This window comes from Anolis carolinensis, unplaced genomic scaffold (assembly GCF_035594765.1).
Source record: "Anolis carolinensis isolate JA03-04 unplaced genomic scaffold, rAnoCar3.1.pri scaffold_9, whole genome shotgun sequence".
Classification (NCBI taxonomy): Eukaryota; Metazoa; Chordata; class Lepidosauria; order Squamata; family Dactyloidae; genus Anolis; species Anolis carolinensis.
Window position 1 is genome coordinate 19,566,007 of NW_026943820.1, and position 21,578 is coordinate 19,587,584.

Below are 21,578 nucleotides of genomic sequence, written 5' to 3' on the forward strand. Positions count from 1 at the left end.
CCGTCGCTTCCATCTGACCTATCCCACCAAACCGCGACCTCGCGCCTCGGGGAGAGGACCCCAGTTTGGGAGGGGCCCTGAGGAGGGGGATAGTGTGATGAACCATGGGCCTTGTAGTCCTGCTCAGGACATTGTAATCCCTGATGAAGATGAAAACTTGGGTTTTTTACCTTCCCAGTCTGAACTGGATTCCTCTCAGCCAGATCCTTCCCAGGCAGATCTGGAAACCTTGCACCTGCAAGAAAGTTGTGCCCCAGAAGTATGTCAAACAACCCCAGAGCCTACTTCTCCCGTGTTCTTGCGCCGGGAGTTTTGTAAACAACAGAGAAGTTTGGATTCAGCTTCGCGCAGGAGTGCGAGGATAGCAGCTAAGAATGTTGCCAATTAACATTGGTTCTCGTGAGAATCTTTAAGGAGTTTAACATCTGGTCTCAGAGTTTAGCTTTCGTTTCTGATTCCCAGAGAACCGCTTTGGTGAGAAAGTTGGACTCTATATAGGTGTTTTGCCCGCGTAGCAACTTGGCGGAGTCAATTCGTCAGCCTACGGAGCGAGTTGTGTCTGGACAGCGCGCTCCGATTCAAGCCTCGCTTCAGCTCAAGCCTTGCCTTGCTATCCAGCCTTCGCCTTGCTTCCCAGCCTTTGTTTACCTACGGACTTTGCCTTGTTTCCCAGGACTAATCCTTGCCTTGTTTCACGGATTTTACCAAGTTATTCCACGGACCTTGTTCTTGTTCTTAGTTACCTTGTTCCACGTTCAAGCCTTGTTTCAAGTATCAAGTTATTTCCTAGCCACGCTCAAGTTTTATGGACTAAGGACCTTGTCATCTCCCCTCACTTTGCTTGGCAAAGTGAGTGTTTCGGTTATTGGATTACAACTTTGGACCTTAATATTTCTTATTGGACATTGCTTTTTTGGACTAATTCTGACCTTTCCTGAAGGGTCTAATTCTGGACTATTTTCTATACTTGTTTTATTAACTTTATATATTCCTTCAATAAAGATATTAGTTAGATTCTGGCCTCTGTGTATGGTTATTGGTGCCTCTGCCGCCTAGGTCGTGACACTTCCCACTGGGCATAAAGTATACATCCTATACAAAGACAATAGCTACAGGCCCAGCGTGTGACAGAACAGGTATTGAAGCCTGGATCTACACTGCCCTTTATTCCAGGATCTGATTCCAGATTATCTGCTTTAAACTGGATTATATTCTCTAGATGGGGAAGAACAAAGATGGTTTTCTACAATAAATCAATTCTGTATTGTCCCTAATTGTTTTATGACTGTTACTTCCTGTTGATGTATCATGGTAGAGAGAAATCATCGTTCTACTACACTTGGTGTTGAAGTGGCAGATCCTGTGAGGTTGTACACATTGTACACATGGGTGGATTTTATATTTCTCTCACTTCCTTTTGTCTCACCCCTATTTGTAACTATGAATTGTTTCTAAGTCGGAAGTTTGTAACTTGGGGACTATCTGTGGAGCTACAGATTCAAAATATCTTGGTATGGGAAAGAAATGGAGAGATTGGGGAAGTCTGATTGGAATGCTTTATCCATGAGGGGATGCTGGGACCCACTGGACCTCTAAATATGGATATACAGTAGAGTCTCGCTTATCCAACATTCGCTTATCCAACGTTCTGGATTATCCAACGCATTTTTGTAGTCAATGTTTTCAATACATCGTGATATTTTGGTGCTAAATTTGTAAATACAGTAATTACTACATAGCATTACTGCGTATTGAACTACTTTTTCTGTCAAATGTGTTGTATAACATGATGTTTTGGTGCTTAATTTGTAAAATCATAACCTAATTTGATGTTTAATAGGCTTTTCCTTGATCCCTCCTTATTATCCAATATATTTGCTTATCCAACGTTCTGCCGGCCCGTTTATGTTGGATAAGTGAGACTCTACTGTACGTGGAAGGGATGTTTCACATGAGGAAAATAAATAGAATAGTACAATGATTAGGGATGAAAATTTGATTTCATTTTTGGCAAAGGAAATAGAGTAGCAAGAACATCATGTAACACCTCCCCCCCCCCCCCCCCACTGTGATACTCTCCAACTATCATTCAGTTTCAAAAGCCTTGTGTGAAGAAGAGCTAAATTATATGCTTGATTTGTTGCAAACTATGTCGGCCTCTTTGGCCACATTCCTGCCTCCACTAATGAAATTGCTGGTTCAACTTTCCTAGTAATGTAACAATATTATTCAGTTTTAAATTATACACACAGGCTCCCAAGTTCCTCAGCTTCATTAAATACTAAGGGATTAAAATGAGTATAAATTAATCAATGTGCTATAATCCTAAAAAAATATAAAATAAGCCCTTGAGGAAGTAATGTAATAGTGGCTTTTTAATTAGTGTGACACCAGAGATTCATTGTTTTATGCAAATCAGGCCATATGTTTATGAATGGCTATATCTTTTTTTGAGAACAGAGAAATCTCTGAACAGTACATGGGTGGCAATCTTGTAAAAGAAGGTGATGTGACATTGCACCTGTAGATGAAGAGGCTCCGAACCCAGTTTTTGGAAGATAATATTCAGAAGACTGAGATTAATTTTGTCCCAAATTGTGTATCCTAAAGGATGGGAAAGTGGATCTGTTTCTGGGGTCCTTTCACATCACACATTTGTGGTGCTATGATTCCACATTAACTGGAGTTTGCCATTTATGGGGGGTACAGTAGAGTCTCACTTATCCAACATAAACGGGCCGGCAGAACGTTGGATAAGCAAATATGTTGGATAATAAGGAGAGATTAAGGAAAAGCCTATTAAACATCAAATTACATTATGATTTTACAAATTAAGCACCAAAACATCATGCTATACAACAAATTTGACAGAAAAAATTAGTTCAATACCCAGTAATGCTATGTAGTAATTACTGTATTTACGAATTTAGCACCAAAATATCATGATGTATTGAAAACTTTGACTACAAAAATGTGTTGGATAATCCAGAACATTGGATAAGCGAGTGTTGGATAAGTGAGACTCTATTGTATTTAGAATTCTGAGCCAGAGACTTCTAGTGTCTCATTAAATTACAAACTCCAGGATGGCGCCATGGAATCCTAGCACTATAACTGTCAGTTAAAAGGTTTCTTGATCAGTCTGTGTCAATGGGCGGAATATATATATCTAACATCCCCATGGAAATTTATATGTAAGTGCATATTGGAATATTTTTGTTGCATACTGAACATTTGTCAACATATCTTACTTAAATACACATTTGTGCATAGAATAGATTCTAAAGTGAATGTTTTACAATGCATATTTGCTGAATTACAGAGTCAAGTATTACATTCCATTTCTTTGAATTTGCAGAAATCAGTCACATTCCTCAAGTGCTTTTTGTGATGACTCTGTGTCGTTCTTCACCAAAAGCAAGCAGCAGCCTGAAACACAAGGAAAGGACAGAGTCCTTCTCTAAGCATTAATCAGAAGGAAGCACTCCAGCCTGATGCCAAAGTCTCCCAGACACATGTACCCTGTTTCCCCTAAAATAAGACATCCCCAAAAAATAAGACCTAGTAGAGGTTTTGCTGAATTGCTAAAAATAAGGCCTCCCTCGAAAGTAAGACCTAGCTAAGTTTTTGTTTGGAAGCATGCCCAACGAAGAGAACACCAGAGCATGTAGGATTGGTAAATGTACATACCATAGAGTGTTGTACATTGAAATAATGGTAGTAACAAGAAATTCTTGATAGGATTCACAGTTTGTCTGGTTATGCTGGTTTGTGATGACAACTACTGTACAATATATAATAAACGTTCATTTTTTTGTTCGAGCTTACAGCCTCTCAGCCTCACAGCTCTTGAGGAAAACAGCCCTAAAGTCTCCAAAGAAACCTCAGAGAGAGAAAATCACCACAGATTCACAGAACCCCAGCTGAAACATCTACAAGCCTTGGTTGGTAGGTCCACTCGATACCCAGACACATTTGGAATCGGTAGTGGGTCCCACATCAGCTAGGCCCATATGATAGCCTGGGAGAGGTTATAAGAGGATTCTCACAGTTATTCAAAGCCAATCGCCTGTCCCTTGGGGACAAGACTCAAAGGGCCAACAGTTTATTAAGGAAACCTTGAAGTGTTATTTGTCTCCTTGAAAATTTATTATTTGTTCAACAATAAAGACTTTGTTATCTCATTAAAGACTCAAAGGATTATCCTTTTCAGGAAAATCCTCAAGAACCTCTCTTTGAGGCGCCCTGGCTTCCCGCTGGGCATAAAGTATACGTCCTATACAAAGACAATAGTTACAGGCCCAGCGTGTGACAGAACACCCTTTGTCCTGTTTTTGGGCTTAACGCCTAATTAAAAATCTTGCTGTTTTATTCAAAAGCAAAAAGGGTATAATATTTATCCTTGGGAACAACAGCTTTTTTCCTCTCCAACTCTTTTTTTCTTTCTAAATTCACCTATTAAAAACAGCCTCTTCTTTAGAGTTTCTCCACTCACTGGATCAAACCAATAGTTCATACATTAACATTGCATTGAGACCATTATTTATTTTATTTATACTTTTTTCTTCTACCAAACCTGCTGGTCTTTTGTGTCTATTATTCTGCTCTGCATGGAAAGTAGTGCCCCAATATTGTGATTTATAGCAGCCTGTCTTGATTCTGTCTCTACGTGGCTGGAATCGTTTGTCTACTGATTTGCTTATTTCAAGTCTATTATTCTGAATATTTTATTTATCCAAAAAGTATGCATACAGCTCAAAAAACACTCAATAGAGAATACCTTTTGTGGCCTCCTCTTAGTCTCCTCCCCCCAGTGTTTAATAACTCCCATTTATCTGAAGAAGACCAATAATACAGCGTATAAATCATGGGCTGGATTTCTGTAATCACTATGTTAGACACTGCCTTTGCTTTCATTTCAAACAGAAAGTGAAGAAAGTGCTGGTAAATTAAACCACGGCGCCCACAGAGAGACAGTGTTTTTCATATTAGGTCTGTTTTATTGCAAATAATGGAAGGAGACGAGTCAATTTCAAGTTTTGATCACTGCCTCTGCCAGTGTTTGATATATAAAAATGAACTTCTTATGATCTAAAAGGGAACAAGAAGAGAGAGAGAGATAGAGAGAAAAGAAAAACTGTTTCTTTTTTTCAGCGAGGAGCCTACTTGGATGGCAGGCTAACTGCATTGTTTTTATAAATGCATAAAATTGCTTCTGGACTACCAACTTGTATTAAATGTTTCAGTTCAATGAATTCTGAAGGAGATGAGACAGTAAATAATGAAAAACAGGGTCTGGAAAAGAAAAGTGATGTCAATCTTACTTGTAACGAGAATATCTTCCACACTCAGTGTACCAGGCTATGACTGTGACTGGATTTTGAAAAGGTCAAATACCTAGTTAAGCTCTTCTAAGGAGAAAAATTCAGTGGTTCAGGCATCACAAGGTTCTATAGGGCTTGGCTTTTCCTCTAGCCATCACTCAGCATCAAATACAAGGAAATGGACTGGTTCAGAAGACATAACAGTTTCATGTTTTGGCCCAGCAGGGAACTCCAGGGGTAATTTTTCATGGAAGCAAGGGCTAGCTCGCCGAAATAATGCCTGGAGCCGAAACAAGCTAGCATTTCAACACTTCATCCTCCCGCAGAATCCACCATAGCTGAAGGCAATAGACTACTTTAACAGGATCAGAGTAGGCTCAGGAAAATGGCAGGAGGCTGCCACTTTGATAGAGCCTGCCGAAATTCAAGAATCCATCCAATAATAATAATAATCATCATCATCATAATCATAATAATCAACATTTTTAATATCCCACCACCATCTCCCCGAAGGGACTCAGGATGGCTTACAAAGGCGCTCAAGGGTGCAGCATATAACATTAAAGGTACACGAGCATAAACAATATCACATGAAATGATAACAAACCACTATCAACACATATAACATAAATTAAAATAGCACAATTTTAAAAACACAAACATCTGTAGATAAAACTAGTTGCCCTCAATTCAAAACAAGTGTCAGAGTGTCAACCTCATATGGTCCCATTTCAGCCTACTCGAGGTCAAAAACCTGTTTAAAAATCCGTGTTTTTAGCCTGGATCGGAAAGATTGAAGGGTAGGGGCTAATCTAATAATAATAATAATAATAATAATAATAATAACAACAACAACAACAACAACAACAACAACAACAACAACAAGCAGTCAAAGAAGAAGAACATGCCCTGGCAGAATATGTAAAGCAAAGTGAAGAACTTGCTTTGATTGAAGTCAAAAATCAGAAACTCCTCAAAGCACAGCACACACAAAACCAGTACAAGAAAACCGCACTACAAACTAGAGCTGACAGCTGGCACAACAAAACATTGCATGGAAGGTTCCTTGACAAAACTGAAGGAAAAGCTGATAAGGAGAAGACCTGGCTCTGGCTCACGAATGGGACCCTGAAGAAGGAGACAGAAGGCCTGATCCTTGCAGCCCAGGAGCAAGACATCACACAAATGCAATTCAGGCCAAGATCGAAAAATCAGCTGATGACCCAAAATGCAGACTGTGCAAGGAAACCAACGAAACCATTGATCATATCCTCAGCTGCTGTAAGAAAATCGCACAGACAGACTACAAACAGAGGCACAACTATGTGGCCCAAATGATTCATTCAAACTTATGCCTCAAGTACCACCTCCCAGCAGGAAAGAACTGGTGGGATCACAAACCTGCAAACGTATTGGAGAATGAGCACACAAAGATACTGTGGGACTTCCGAATCCAGACTGACAAAGTTCTGGAACACAACACACCAGATATCACAATTGTGGAAAAGAAAAAGGTTTGGATCATTGATGTTGTCATCCCAGGTGACAGTCACATTGACAAAAAACAACAGGAAAAACTCAGCCGCTATCAGGACCTCAAGATTGAACTTCAAAGACTCTGGCAGAAACCAGTGCAGGTGGTCCCGGTGGTGATGGGCACATTGGGTGCCGTGCCAAAAGATCTCAGCCGGCATTTGGAAACAATAGACATTGACAAAATTACGATCCGCCAACTGCAAAAGGCCACCCTGCTGGGATCTGCACGCATCATCCGAAAATACATCACACAGTCCTAGACACTTGGGAAGTGTTCGACTTGTGATTTTGTGATATGAAATCCAGCATATCTATCTTGTTTGCTGTGTCATAACAAAATAATAATAATAATAATAATAATAATAATAATAATAATAATAATAATAATAGCATTATGGAGAATCAAACCAAAACGAAGTCTATATTGGCTCGGTCGTTGCCCAGGATAAAAAGGACCGCGGTGGATGCTGCTGATTCTGGACATCCATTGATAAGTGGGCTACAGAATCAAAATACAAATGAACAGTTGCAGAAGCGGCAGAAATATACAATGCCAGAAAACCGCACAGTTATGAAATGCTATTACAACTCTGAACCTGAAATGTGAGGACCACATCTTTTTGGCATTTGCCACCTTTCTTATAATTTTGTGCATATGGTGGCAAGGAGTCACCTCTCCCTATAAATAAAAACTAACACTGCATTCTAAACACATTTACTAGGAAATAGGGTCTGGTCCATCCATGCACACTGATTTGGAGCCAGTTTTCTGGCCAAAACACCAGCTGGAAAAGCTCCAGCTCTCATTACAGCTGGGGAGCTTTTGTTAACAGGGAATGGGAGAGACAGAGATCATCCAGCCAGCACTAGAGGATCTGGTGAATTTTCTCCAAAGTAGTTTCCTACTCCTATTTTTAAAGGAAATGAAGAGAAAGACATTCCCCTATTTCAATGATGGACAACTGTTTGCGCTTGGTATGTCAAAATTCACCAAAAAACCTAGCATGACTTGGGTGGTGTGTCAGTTCGAGAAAAAAACCATAATTTCGCAATATGTATAGCTTAAATAACAAAAATATATACAGTAGAGTCTCACTTATCCAACACTCGCTTATCCAACGTTCTGGATTATCCAATGCATTTTTGTAGTCAATGTTTTCAATATATCATGATATTTTGGTGCTAAATTCGTAAATACAGTAATTACTATATAGCATTACTGTGTATTGAACTACTTTTTCTGTCAAATTTGTTGTATAACACGATGTTTTGGTGCTTAATTTGTAAAATCATAACCTAATTTAATGTTTAATAGGATTTTACTTAATCTCTCTTTATTATCCAACATATTCGCTTATCCAACATTCTGCCGGCCCGTCTACGTTGGATAAGTGAGACTCTACTGTAATTGTAATATATAACTGTATTCAATAAATCAAAAATTATTTACTACCATTATTTCCATGTACAACAATCTAGGGTACCTCTTGCAGTTTCCATGCTGATTTCTCTCTATTCTAGTTTCAATGTAGTCATGAGCAATGAATAATATAATAATAATATAATAGTAATAGTATGATAATATATTACAATAATAATAGAATAATAGAAATTATATATATATATATATATATATATATATATATATATATATATATATATATATATGTATGGTGCATAATTCCCATGGAGTAAACAACAAAACCACTGGACCAAATCACACCAGATTTGGCCACAAAAGACATAGTCATCAAATCAATCTGCATGCAGCAGTGTGTCAGCAAAAATGGCTAGACGTGTCAGTGTTGACACGTGTGTCATAGGTTGGCCATCATTGCCCTATTTTGTACTGTGCAAAAGAATTGTTTGGCAATAGTTTCACATGAATGCATCCAGTCTTATGTCTCCTTCATCCCATCTGCTAAGCATGCAGGTAGATGAGAATGGATGCTCTGGGGATGTTTAGATACTGTGAAATGGCAGCATTTCTTCCTTTAGCAGAGGGATTACCTGTTCTTCTCCCATTCGATCTGTACTGCAATCATTGCTGTTGCCCTTTCCCTTTGCCCTCTGAAAGAGAGTTCGTCCCATTGCCAGTCGCAGCACGTCCTTCCCCCCCCGATTGGAAAGCAGCCACACTCCAACAAGCATCTTTTCTGTTTACTGAGATGTAACACCAAGGAACAGCAATTCACACCTGCACCAAAGCTGTTATACCTCCCATTTCTTTTTCTCTAATCTATTTTTATCTTGTTCATCTGGCCTGTTGTTCCTTGGCTAATATAATTTCTCCTCTTATTTTCTCTTATGACAGCTGCCAGCTGTATCCTTGGGGACAGTGGGCTTAATCTATAGCAAAAACCACATACAAACCTCTTCTATTTTTTGAGAGATTACTGAGCAGGCAATATACAGTCTGTAGGTATTTTCCTTTGGCATTCAACTGTTTCCATCAGATGCTTGATTTGTTTGGATCTGGCTTGAAAAGAAGACTGATACCCTGATCTGTAAACATGGTCATGCTAGCAGCTATGAACTCCTCCTCTAGGGCTCTTCCACCGTTCCACCTGAGCCCACTTGCTCGATCCATTGCATAAAAGATTTTGCACATAGAATTTGACTTGTCACTCAGGCATTTGATTCAATAGGTCCATTCCATTCTGGGGTTAGCAACTGGATTTAGGGTTGAGAGTTCTGGAAATGAACTATATGTCAGGATGTGAAAGCCCAGCACTCATGACAGCTGAACTCTCCACATCCCGTCAGAGCAATGGGGGGGTGGGAGATAATCTAAATCAGGGGTCCCCAAACTAAGGCCTGGGGGCCGGATGCGGTCCTCCAAGGTCATTTACCTGCCCCCCGCCCTCAGTTTTATAATATAATATATTGTATATACATATAATATTGATAATAATATTATAATGTAATACAATATAACACTAATAATAATCTATATATATAAATGAGTGATGGCATTACGGCGACCCACAAAACAACAAAACTACAGGCCCCCCAACCTCGAAAATAGACAACACAACCCATCATCCATGCCTCTAGGTTGATACAACAAAAAGAAAAGAAAAATAAAGTCCTAATTAGAGGGAGAGCAATAATTGTTTTTATCCAATTGCTGCCAGTTTAAAGGGCTAATCTCTACCCACTTGGTCTCCTAGCAACCAACTCAGCCAAAGAATAGCCAGGGTTCAGTTAGGGGACAGGCAGATTTAGGCCTCCCTTAGGCTTCTTCCACAGATTATCTAATTTGCACTGGATTATATGGCAGTGTAGACTCAAGGCCCTTCCACTCAGCTATATAACCCATTTATAATCTTATATTATCTGCTTTGCACTGGATTATCTTGAGTCCACACTACCATATAATCCTCTTCAGTGTGCATTTTAAACAGCTGTGAAGAAGGGGCCTCATATAATCCAGTTCTAAGCAGATAATATAAGATTATCAATATACAATATACAATTCCTCAATACTTTATTTCCCATACCACCATACTTCGCCACAGCAACGCGTGGCCGGGCACAGCTAGTACCATATAATAATATTAATTATATATTCTATATTACATATAATATTACTAATAATATTACAGTATAGTGGTATAGTTCAATATAGTAATATATAATGCTAATATTGTGCTATGCTAATAATATAATATATTGTATGTACATATAATTTGTAAGCTACTCTGAGTCCCCTTTGGAGTGAGAAGGGTGTGATACAAATGTAGTAAATAAATGCAGTAAATAATAAATAAATAAATAAATAAATAAATTTTAGACTTAGGCTCACCCAAAGTCTGAAATGACTTGAAGGCACACAACAACAACAACAACAACAACAACAACAACAATAACAACGCTAATTAACTTGACTATCTCATTGGCCAGAAGCAGGACCACACTTCCCATTGAAATCCTGATAAATGAATGTTGGTTAAAATTGTTTTTATTTTTAAATATTGTATTGTTCTTTCATTGTTCTTGTTCTTCTTCTTCTTGTTGTTGTTGTTTTTGCACTACAAATAAGATATATGCAGTGTGCATCTGAATTTGTTTGTATTTTTTTCAAATGATAATCTGGCCCCTTAACAGTCTGAAGGATTGTGGACCGGCCCTCGGCTTAAAAAGTTTGAGGACCCCTGATCTAAATGATAAGGGCCACCTGGCTAGGAGGATGGGTTTTATGGCCTGCTCTGGTTTTTCAAGCCTGGGAAAGGACTACATCACAGATACGTGTGAATATAGAAAGGCGGGGGGGAGGTAGCAAGTGGATATACTCGGGGCTTGGCAGGAATACGTTAGTTCTAGCTTTGTTTTCAACTTGAAAAGAAGGTCTTCAATAAAGCGTTTCCACAGAACTGCCTGTGTGAGCCTGCATTGAGTCCTATAGCTTTCAAGAGCTGACACTATATTTGTGGGTAAGAATGATCTCCCCTCTTCACAAGTCATCAATGTGTGGGATGGAGTGTGTGGGAGGCTTTACTATGTAATGGAAAATATAAAATAACGTATGGCATGAAAGTAACATTAAAATAAATGATCTCACTTTTTACATCCTTTTAAAGCAACAGATAATGGTATAACTTGAATTCTTGTATCAAGATGTTTCTGAGTATTGTGTAACATTTTTCATTATTCTAACACATTGTTTGGGAGTATGATTTGAAGGACTGGTGAACACTTGGGACCAGTTTTGGGAATCGGGATTGATTTAAGGTCAATGTAATGATGTTACTTACCATTAAAACATTTACTGTTTAGAATGGAACCTTGCCCTCGTTCTTTTCCTGAAGCATCCAAAGAAGGCAGACACAGAAAATGGCTACAAGCTTCAAATTCAGCAATAACAGTTTATTAAAATTCCTGCTAGATTAGGAAACCAATCAGTAGCAAGTGGCGCACCTCCACCAATCAGTACACTGATAGTAACTTGTGCCAATCAGCGCCTGGGGAAACAAAAGTCCATTTTTTAAAGTCTCTATAAATGTCTCTTTATATCTGATTTGAGAGTACTTTCTCTCTGATATCCACTTTTGTCCGAAGTGAATAAAACCTCTGATCCTCACCTTCACCCTGTACATGTCTGATTTGGAAATTCGGAGCTTACGCATTTGGAGACCCTGAACTCCCAGTATCTGAGGAGCTGAAATTAAATAACACAACAAAAGGGAATGAGTACTTTCTGTACATTCCATGATTTTGAAAATACAAGACCAGTATGTGATTGATGACATTGCCACCTTGTTTGCTCAAAAAGGTGTGATGACCCCTATACACATTCAGTGGACTCCACTGCAGAATGAATATATTATGCTGGTACAACATCCTGACAGTTTAAATCACCATTAATAATATTTATTATCCATGGAAGTATGTGGCAGTGGCAATTTTTAAAATCCTATTCATTTCATTATTTTTCTACAAGGAAAGTGCTGCTTCTTGTACAGAAAAATTTTGTTTTCTATGGTTCAGGAGCCTGTAGAGAGGCCTAATGGTGGCCCGGTGAAAGTTTTTATTTTTAAGGTTTTGTTGGAGGAGGTTGGGAAGAGGGTGGGCACCATCTCACAACTTTGGGCTTCAAAAGTCCAAAAGATGCGAGATGGGTGTGTAGATGGCTCCCTGGGTAGTTGCGAGGCTACCCATGGGTCTGTCTTCACAGGGCCCATAGCCCATTAGAAAGGCCCGTATCTAATGGACTATCTAATTAATTTGGGTCAAAGCAGGCTTTTCCTGCTGTGTCTTGTATTAAATCGCTTTTACCGGAGGCGTTGCTTGGACACCTCCAGTAAAAGCACCAGAGCTCCCCCATTTTTGGGCCCTGCCTGGATGGGCCCTTAGAGGAATGACTCTGTTGCTTTATATGTATCCCTGTGTTTGTCTCCACTGATACATGCCTTTGATATTTGCAAAGAACACAAATATTAAAGAAGCAAATAGTTTCTCATTTCAAAAAAGGCCAAACCTTTGTAGTTTTGCCTCAGGAATTCTTGTTCCTTTGGGGAAATGGATTGTTGTTATTCTTATTGAATTATTTGACTTTAATGAGAGAAATCCAAGATTGCCCTGCCCATATTTTGCAAATTAAAGGCTGTGGCTTTCTTGACTGAACTAATCCACCCATAGTGCACTTATCCCTTTTCCTACTGCCTTCTATTTTATTGAGCATTATTGTTTTTTAAATAGTCATTTGCATTGTCTCATGATGTGCCCAAAGTAGAATGGTCTCAGTGAATCTAGCATAAGTCTAATACATAGCAAATAGTTCATCTCAGAATTATAGAATCATAGAGTTGGAAGAGACAACATGGGCTATCCAGTTCCACCCTATTCTGCTATTCAGGAAAAACACAATTTATTTATTTATTTATTTACAGCATTTATATTCCGCCCTTCTCACCCCGAAGGGGACTCAGGGCGGATCACATTGTACACATATAGGCAAACATTCAATGCCTTTTAACATAGAACAAAGACAAACAAACATAGGCTCCGAGTGGGGCTCGAACTCATGACCTCCTGGTCAGAGTGATTCATTGCAGTTAATGGCACTGGCTTGCTCTCCCGCCTGCGCCACAGCCCAGGCCTCGGCATCTTAGTAGTTGAATATCCCTGATTTTAGGGTGAATGAGCTTTGTCTCAGGAAGTATATTCAGGGGGACAGCAACCTGTTGAAGCAGCATTTGCTACTCTGTAAACTCTATCTTGGGTTTAGTGGAAAATACTTTTCTATTTCTACTGACAAAGATTCAGTTTCCATTCCAGTTTTTGTTTTTACATTAAATAGGAGTGAGTGTCATCTTCTCCTTTGCCAAAAGCAGCAACACATTTTTGAGCATTTTCTGACTACAAACAATATAGTTCAGCACGTGAGTTAAAACCTCTATATAAAAAAATAACATAAACCATAACCCAAAAAATAGGCTCCTCTGGACAGCATCAAAATCTCCTTCCATTTGTTAAACATCATGTTTGCATTTGCTTTGTTTGCTGCTTACAGAATCCCCCATTGTTAGCTTAATGGAAATGATTTCCTAGTCTTTTGGCATTCATAAGTGAGATTAATGTCACTGTCAAGCCATTGTTGTGTGGGTAGCAGGTCGACTGCCTTGACTGTTCCCATTGGCAATATGTCAGAGTTGCTCCCATTGGGTTAAGTGCTCTTTGGGATTAGGAAACTTCATTAATATGGAAATATCCTTTTAAAAATACTTGTTCTTTTATTCTGGCAGATTCAGTGTTGACATGGGCTTTGATCCCGTGGCTTGTTGAAGACAAGAGAGGATATTTCATTAATTTTTTATGGGCAGTGATAAGGGCAACGGCAACTACTCAGTGCTTGAGAAGACCCAATGGACATTGACTTGAGATGCCCTACTTGACATATATTTCTGCCATTCTCAGATCTCAATTAAATTATGATGTGCCCCTGAACAAAAGATAGTTCAAATAGTATCCCAATGGTACCAGCCTACTGAGAACCAGAATGTGTTCTTTCTGTTTCAGTGCAGCATGGTTTGTTGGGGGAAAAATACAAAGCATTTTAACCCACTGGCTTGCATTCTATCAGTGACATGCACACACATACATTAACTATATAGGTGAGAATGTTTATTGCAGTGATTGGTATTCCCTTTCCCCCTCTCTGCAGTAGTTTCCAAAGCCTCCCTCCCTTTTGACATGCTGCAACTCCACTGGACCCTCCTCATCTTGACAAGGAATGGGTAGGATGTTACAACTATGATTAGTGTGCTGGTACGGCTGTACCAGAAGCTCCGACTTTATTTTCTTGCTGCTAATGTTTGCAATCATAGGACAGGCTGCCTGTCAATCATCAAGTTTGGTTCCGCCCCTTGTTCAGGGCTCTGGGAGGGAAGAAGCCATTTTTAAGTTAGTCTCACTTAGGAAGCTAAGCTATAGGATGTAGACCAGCTCATCCCATAGAAAAGCTTCATATCTCAATAACATCCAGGGATATAGAACATCCGAGAAAACAGAAATGGAAATTCCAGGGGAAAAGGTCCCAAAGGCTCTGGCTGAGAGCTTGCAGCCTCTCAGCCTCACAGCTCCTGAGGGAAACAGCCCTAAAGTTTCCAAAGAAACCTCAGAGAGAGAAAATCACCACAGATCCACGGAACCCCAGCTGAAACATCTACAAGCCTTGGTTGGTAGGTCCACTCGATACCCAGACGCATTTGGAATCGGTAGTGGGTCCCACATCAGCTAGGCCCATATAATAGACAGCCTGGGAGAGGTTATAAGAGGGTTTTCACTGTTATCCAAAGCCAATTGCCTGTCCCCTGGGGACAAGACTGAAAGGGCCAACAGTTTATTAAGGAAACCTTGAAGTGTTATTTGACTCCTTGAAGACTTATTATTTGTTCAACAATAAAGACTTTGTTATCTCATTAAAGACTCAAAGGACTATCCTTTTCAGGAAAATTCTCAAGAACCTCTCTCCCTGGCTTCCCACTGGGCATAAAGTATACGTCCTATACAAAGACAATAGCTACAGGCCCAGCACGTGACAGAATAATTAGGATCCTATAATTAGGATCTGCCATGCTTAATATATTCATGTGGTTATAGTATATTGTTTCTGCATGCTCGACATATAGTTTGTAGAATGTTGTGTTGTTTATCAATAGTGGCACTGCTAAACCCTTTTAACAAAGGTATCAGTAGATAATGGAAATCCAGCTATGTAGCTCAGTGGTCCACAGATGTTTTTGGTCTTCAACTCCCAGAAATCCTAACAGCTGGTAAACTGACTGGGATTTCTGAGATTTGTAGGCCAAAAACATCTGGGGACCCCAGGTTGAGAACCACTGGTTTGTAGCTGGTGGCTAAAGCGAATGGCCACTACTAGAGGATGGTACAGCACATTTCATTAACTAAGCACCTGCCCATAACAGGACAAGGATGAGTTGGAGATTTATTTTTTCATGTCAAAGGGTGAAATATGCAAATGAGACAATGTTTTAATTGCTTAACCAGCGAGGAAAAAGACCTCAAAGACAAGCCCTTTAGACGAATGGGCACAACATATGCACATTTTCAAATGCAAATATTCAGACGCTGAAAGTTCCAACAATCATTTGCTGTGGTAGCCTGTACCTGTACTTTTAAAATAAAGCTTTTCTACTTCAAATGGGCTTATTTTTGAGATAGCAAAGGCTTGCAGCTGACAGATACAAAGAGATTGTTTGAACTCCTGCAATATTCAGCAGTCCTCAATGAAATTCAGAGGCTGTGGAAATCTCTTCATGTCTGGCTACAGGGACATAGTCAGATCTTTATGCGACCTCCTCTTCTCCCCACCAGGCACAGATTGGCCTTGGAGGAAGGCTTCAGCAGGGCTCAATGGCTCAGCATAGTGATAGCTCTGCATACGGAAATACATGCTATGTGAGCTACCGTATTTCCCCGAAAATAAGACAGTGTCTTATATTAATTTTTGATCCCAAAGATGCTCTAGGTCTTATTTTCAGGGGATGTCTCATTTTTCCATGAAGAAGAATTCACATTTATTGTCGAACAAAAAAAACGAACATTTATTATATACTGTACACAAACCAGCATAACCAGACAAACTGTGAATCCTATCAATAATTTCTTGTTACTACCATTATTTCCATGTACAACACTCTATGGTAGGTACATTTACTGATCCTGCATGCTCTGGCGTTCTGTTCGGCAGGCATGCTTCCAAACAAAAACTTTGTTAGGTCTTACTTTCAGAGGAGGCCTTATATTTAGCAATTTAGCAAAACCTCTACTAGGTTCTGCTTCTTGGCAGGGGGTTGGACTGGATGGCCCATGAGGTCTCTTCCAACTCTACTATTCTATGATTCTATGATTTTAGGTCTTATTTTCTGGGGATGTCCTATTTTAGGGGAAACAGGATATGTTGGATTGAGGTCATTAAATGGCCTTAGCAGGGACATGATTACATTGTCTCAGTCTTTTGTGATGCATGTAAACAGAGCCGGCCCTAGGTAATTTTCAAGTGTAGGTGAACAAAATTTTGGCGCCCCCTCCTCAAACCAATCACTGAAAAATAAAAGCGTTGGATAAGCAAAAATGTTGGATAATAAGGAGGGATTAAGGAAAAGCCTATTAAACATCAAATTACATTAAGATTTTACAAATTAAGCACCAAAACATCATGTTTTACAACAAATCAACAGAAAAAGCAGTCTCGACTGTGCCCCCGTATGTTTGGTGCCCGAAGCGACCGCTAAATTCGCCTCATTGTTGGACCGGCTCTGCATGTAAACAAAAAGTGGCTGAAGATCAGTGACAACTTTTATAAATTCGATGTGGCAGTGTCACAAAATGCCTAAACTGTAGTCTAGTTCTTTCTGAATTCTATAACAAATCATGGCTTGGAGGCTATTATGCTAGCATTCCATCCCAGTCCTTTCCATTCTGGTTACAAAGGATTTGAAGAAGGTGTTTATTTTTTCTCTTCACTGTTGATAGTACACAATACCCATCCTTAATATAAAATAAATTATTAGAGTATCACTTTGCATGAGAGTTTCCTTTCCAGGCATCTTTCCCCTGCTACTAAAATATACAAATGGCATATTTGTGTTTCCTTTGGGAAACATTTACAATTGTTAACTGTCACTGTCCCTGCTTTTAAAGTTCCCATATCTGTAATCTTCAGCCCACTCACCTGAGGGAGTGGTATATTTCAGCAAAATATAGTTTGTTAGTGGTACTTTTAATAGCAGCCAGTAATCATAAAATGGAAGTACTTCTATCTTGGGGACCATAACAGTCACAATATTCTATATATAAATGAAAATAATGTCTGTACAAGACATTGCTGAACCTATTTGCTTTTTACCCATGGGTTACAATATAAATATTTATATATTTGATATATAAGCTCTATATTAATAGCCTGATCTCACTGAAGAAGGGATTTATTTAAATACTGAAGACATTGCGCACCAGATAGATGACTGCCGCTAGTAAACCTGAACATGATGCTAATCTTGAGGTTAATGTTGAACATATGATCATTTATAGACTAGGCTATATTATATTGCAGGGGCTCAGATGTTTGATAAGTGAAAAGATCAGCCCAGGAAACACAATAAACATCAACTGGACAGTTACATTACTTTCAAACAACTTTCACTGCCTGGTTCTATCTTATGGAATTCTGTGACTGTAAGTTTGATGAAGAACTTTTCTGACTGATAGCTTTAGTGTCTATCTGCAAAGACTTCTAAGAACCTCACCAAACTACAAATTCCAGGATTCTGAAATTTATTTATTTCGTGTCAAAAGCATTGTACAACAAATACATTTCAAATAATGGAAATAAAAAAAGAAAAAGAAATCACAAGCAACTAAATAGTTTTGGACCAAAAGCGGGCAACAGCAACCGCATTGTCTGTAGCTTTAAACAACTCCTCCTCCGTACATGAGGCAGGGCATTGTGGGCAAGCATACATATGCTGAGTTGTTTGTTCAGCTCCACAGTCACACAAGGTGGAGGATTCCTGCAGGTAGTGCCACCTTGCCAAGTTGTCTTTTGATCTGCCCACTCCACTTCTGAGTCTGTTCAGGGACTTCCAAGTTGCCCATTCTTGGTTTGCCCCTGGAGGAAGACCCTCTTGGGGGGATATCCAGTTAGAATTGCCAGGTTTAGCTGCCCAGAGAGACACCCTTGCTGCTGCTGGAGGAACATCAAGAGGAGTGGTGGTTCTCATGAAGCCCTTCCTTGATTTGAGTCTGGTGGGAGGAGGCTGATAGCCATGCAGTGGGTGGCTTTCACAATGTTCGCTCACCGTTAGCAGCAACTTCCCGTCGCACGTCAGGAGGGGCAATGCCAGCTAACTTGTAGAGTTTATCAACAGGCGTAGGTTTAAGGCATCCCGTGATGATTCTGCATGTTTCATTCAGTGCTATGTCCACCTGCTTTGCATGGGCAGACTTGTGCCAAACAGGACAGGCATACTCTGCAGTTGAGAAAGACAAGGCCAGGGCTGATGTTCTTATTACTTGTGGGTCTGCACCCCATGAGCTGCCAGTCAGTTTCCGCAGGATGTTATTGCGTGCAGCTACTTTGTGCTTGGTGTTCATGCAGTGTTTCCTATATGTTAGTGTTTGATCTAAGGTGACACCAAGATATTTAGGATGGAAACAGTGTTCGAGCTCTTGTCCTTCCCAAGTAACTTTCAGTTTCCTGTTGGCTTCGCGGTTACGTAGGTGGAAAGCACACACTTGTGTCTTGGCAGGGTTGGGCTTCAGGTGGTTCTCTTTGTAGTAGCTGGAGAGATCTTTCAAGGCATTGGTGAGTTGCTTTTCAACTGTTTCAAAATCTTTTGCTTGTGTTGTAAGGCCAAGGTCATCAGCATATATAAAGCTCTTTGTGAGTGGTGGTTGTGGCTGGTCGTTCGTGAAGATATTAAATAAGGTAGGTGCAAGAATGCTGCCTTGGGGTAAACCATTCTTTTGCCTCCTCCATCTGCTTTTCTGGCCCTGAAACTCCACATAGAAGCTGCGGTTTTCTAAGAGGGTCTGGACAGTTTTTGTAAAGTCAAAGTCCCGGGTGATATGGTAGATTTTATGCAGCATTTTTCTATGTTGCACCGTGTCATAGGCTGCCGTAAGGTCCACAAAGACTGTTCCCGTAATGCAGCCTTTCTCATAGCCTTCCTCGATATGTTCAGTCAGATGAAGAATTCTGAAATGTAGATCTGTGACAGGTAAGATGTAGTATGTAAGTATGTAGTATGTAAAGATTCACCTGTTGACTGAGTTGCTTCCTTCTTCTAGCAAGCTAATATCTTCTCATACTTGCTTTAAGCAAATTGTAAATGACTATTGCTGCTGAACTGAGCAGGGATGTCTTTCAGCGTCAGATGAGGTGCAGCAAGAGGCTATTATCTTTTCACCAAATAACTCAACTGAAGGATCAGCCCCCCTCAATAGACATTTTGGGATTCTCCCTTTGTTTAGGTAAAGGTAAAGGTTTCCCCTGATGTTAAGTCCAGTCGTGACGAACTCTGGGGGTTGGTGCTCATCTCCATTTCTAAGCCGAAGAGCTGGCGTTGTCCGTAGACTCCTCCAAGGTCATGTGGCCGGCATGACTGCATGGAGTGCCGTCACCTTCCCGCCGGAGCGGTACGTATTGATCTACTCACATTGGCATGTTTTCGAACTGCTAGGTTGGCAGGAGCTGGCGCTAACAGCGGCTGCTCACGCCGCTCCCGGGATTTGAACCTGGGACCTTTCGGTCTCCAGCTCAGTGCTTTAACACACTTCGCCTTTTACCTAACCCAAACCAAGACTACAGAGATCAGCTTCCATTGGTCTCAGAAGCCTGGGTTTCATGTTTACATAATCTTATCATCCCCACTCCCTGCATCCCTGCTGGCCTGGCATGCCACTGATTCCTGAGGACTACGGGAACTCAGGGAAAATTCAAACTTTATGTTTACATAAGGGAAACCTCTACTGTAAAAACAAAACAAAAACATTGCATACTCCATGTTGGTTATGCTTATATTTTTGGGCAGGAGCCTACATGCATCCATTCCTGCCAAGAATGCATTAAAAGCCTCTGTCCTTTGTCTTTGCTTCCTGGTGAGCCAACTCTGATTATTAGTTTTGGTTAGCAATGCTTGCCAGGCTGACCTTCTCATTTTATTGAGGTCTAAATTCCATATCAGGTTAAGGCAGGGGTCCTCAAACTTTTAAAACAGAGGGCCAGTCCACAATCCTTCAGATTGTGGAGGGGCCAAATTATCATTTGGAGAGAAAAAAAACGAACAAATTCCTATGCACACTGCACATGTCTTATTTGTAGTGCAAAACAACAACAACAATGAAAGAACAATACAATATTTAAAAATGAAAACAATTGTAACCAGCATAAACCTATCAGGATTTCAATGGGAAGTGTGGGCCTGCTCCTGGCTAATGAGATAGTCAAGTGAATTAGGATTGTTGTTGTTGTGTGCCTTCAAGTCGTTTCAGACTTTGGGCGAGCCTAAGCCTGCAATTATTTATTTATTCATTTACTGCATTTATTTATTACATTTATATCCCACCCTTCTCACGCTGAAGGGGACTCAGAGCAGCTATATGTACATACAATATATTATATTATTAGCATAGCAAAATATTAGCATTTTATATTACTATATTGAACTATACCACTTTACTGTAATATTATATGTAATATATAACATATAATTAATATTATTATATTGTATTATTATTAATATTCTATTGTATAACATTATAATATTATTATCAATATTATATGTATATACAATATATTATTAAAAATGATTTTAAAATATTATATTATAAAACTGAGGGCGGGGCCAGGTAAATGACCTTGGAGAGCCGCATCCGGCCCCCGGGCCTTAGTTTGGGGACCCCTGGGTTAAGGCATCAATTAGTTTTCTTAAAATGGGAAAATAATGTAATTGCCCATTTTATATAAATGTAAAATATAAATTGAAGCATCTGTGTCATTTTTTTTCATGTCAGGAGTGACTTGAGAAAGTGCAAGTTGTTTCTGGAGTGAGAGAATTGTCTGTCTGCAAGGACGTTGCCCAGGGGATGCCCGGATGTTTTGATGTTTTTACCATCCTTGTGGGAGGCTTCTCTCATGTCCCCGCATGGAGCTGGAGCTGATAGAGGGAGCTCATTCGCAATCTCCCCAGG

At 39.8% G+C, this 21,578-nt stretch overlaps 1 long non-coding RNA gene across 1 annotated transcript in view; it reads right to left on the bottom strand.

Moving 5' to 3' along the window:
- The window catches only part of LOC134293677 (uncharacterized), a 37,386-nt gene extending 28,095 nt beyond the window's left edge, over window positions 1–9,291 (bottom strand). Inside the window, exon 1 of the long non-coding RNA XR_010000634.1 lies at window positions 8,871–9,291. This is a non-coding gene — a long non-coding RNA (uncharacterized LOC134293677). The remainder of the gene's footprint in view (window positions 1–8,870) is intronic.
- Window positions 9,292–21,578: the final 12,287 nt, after the last annotated feature.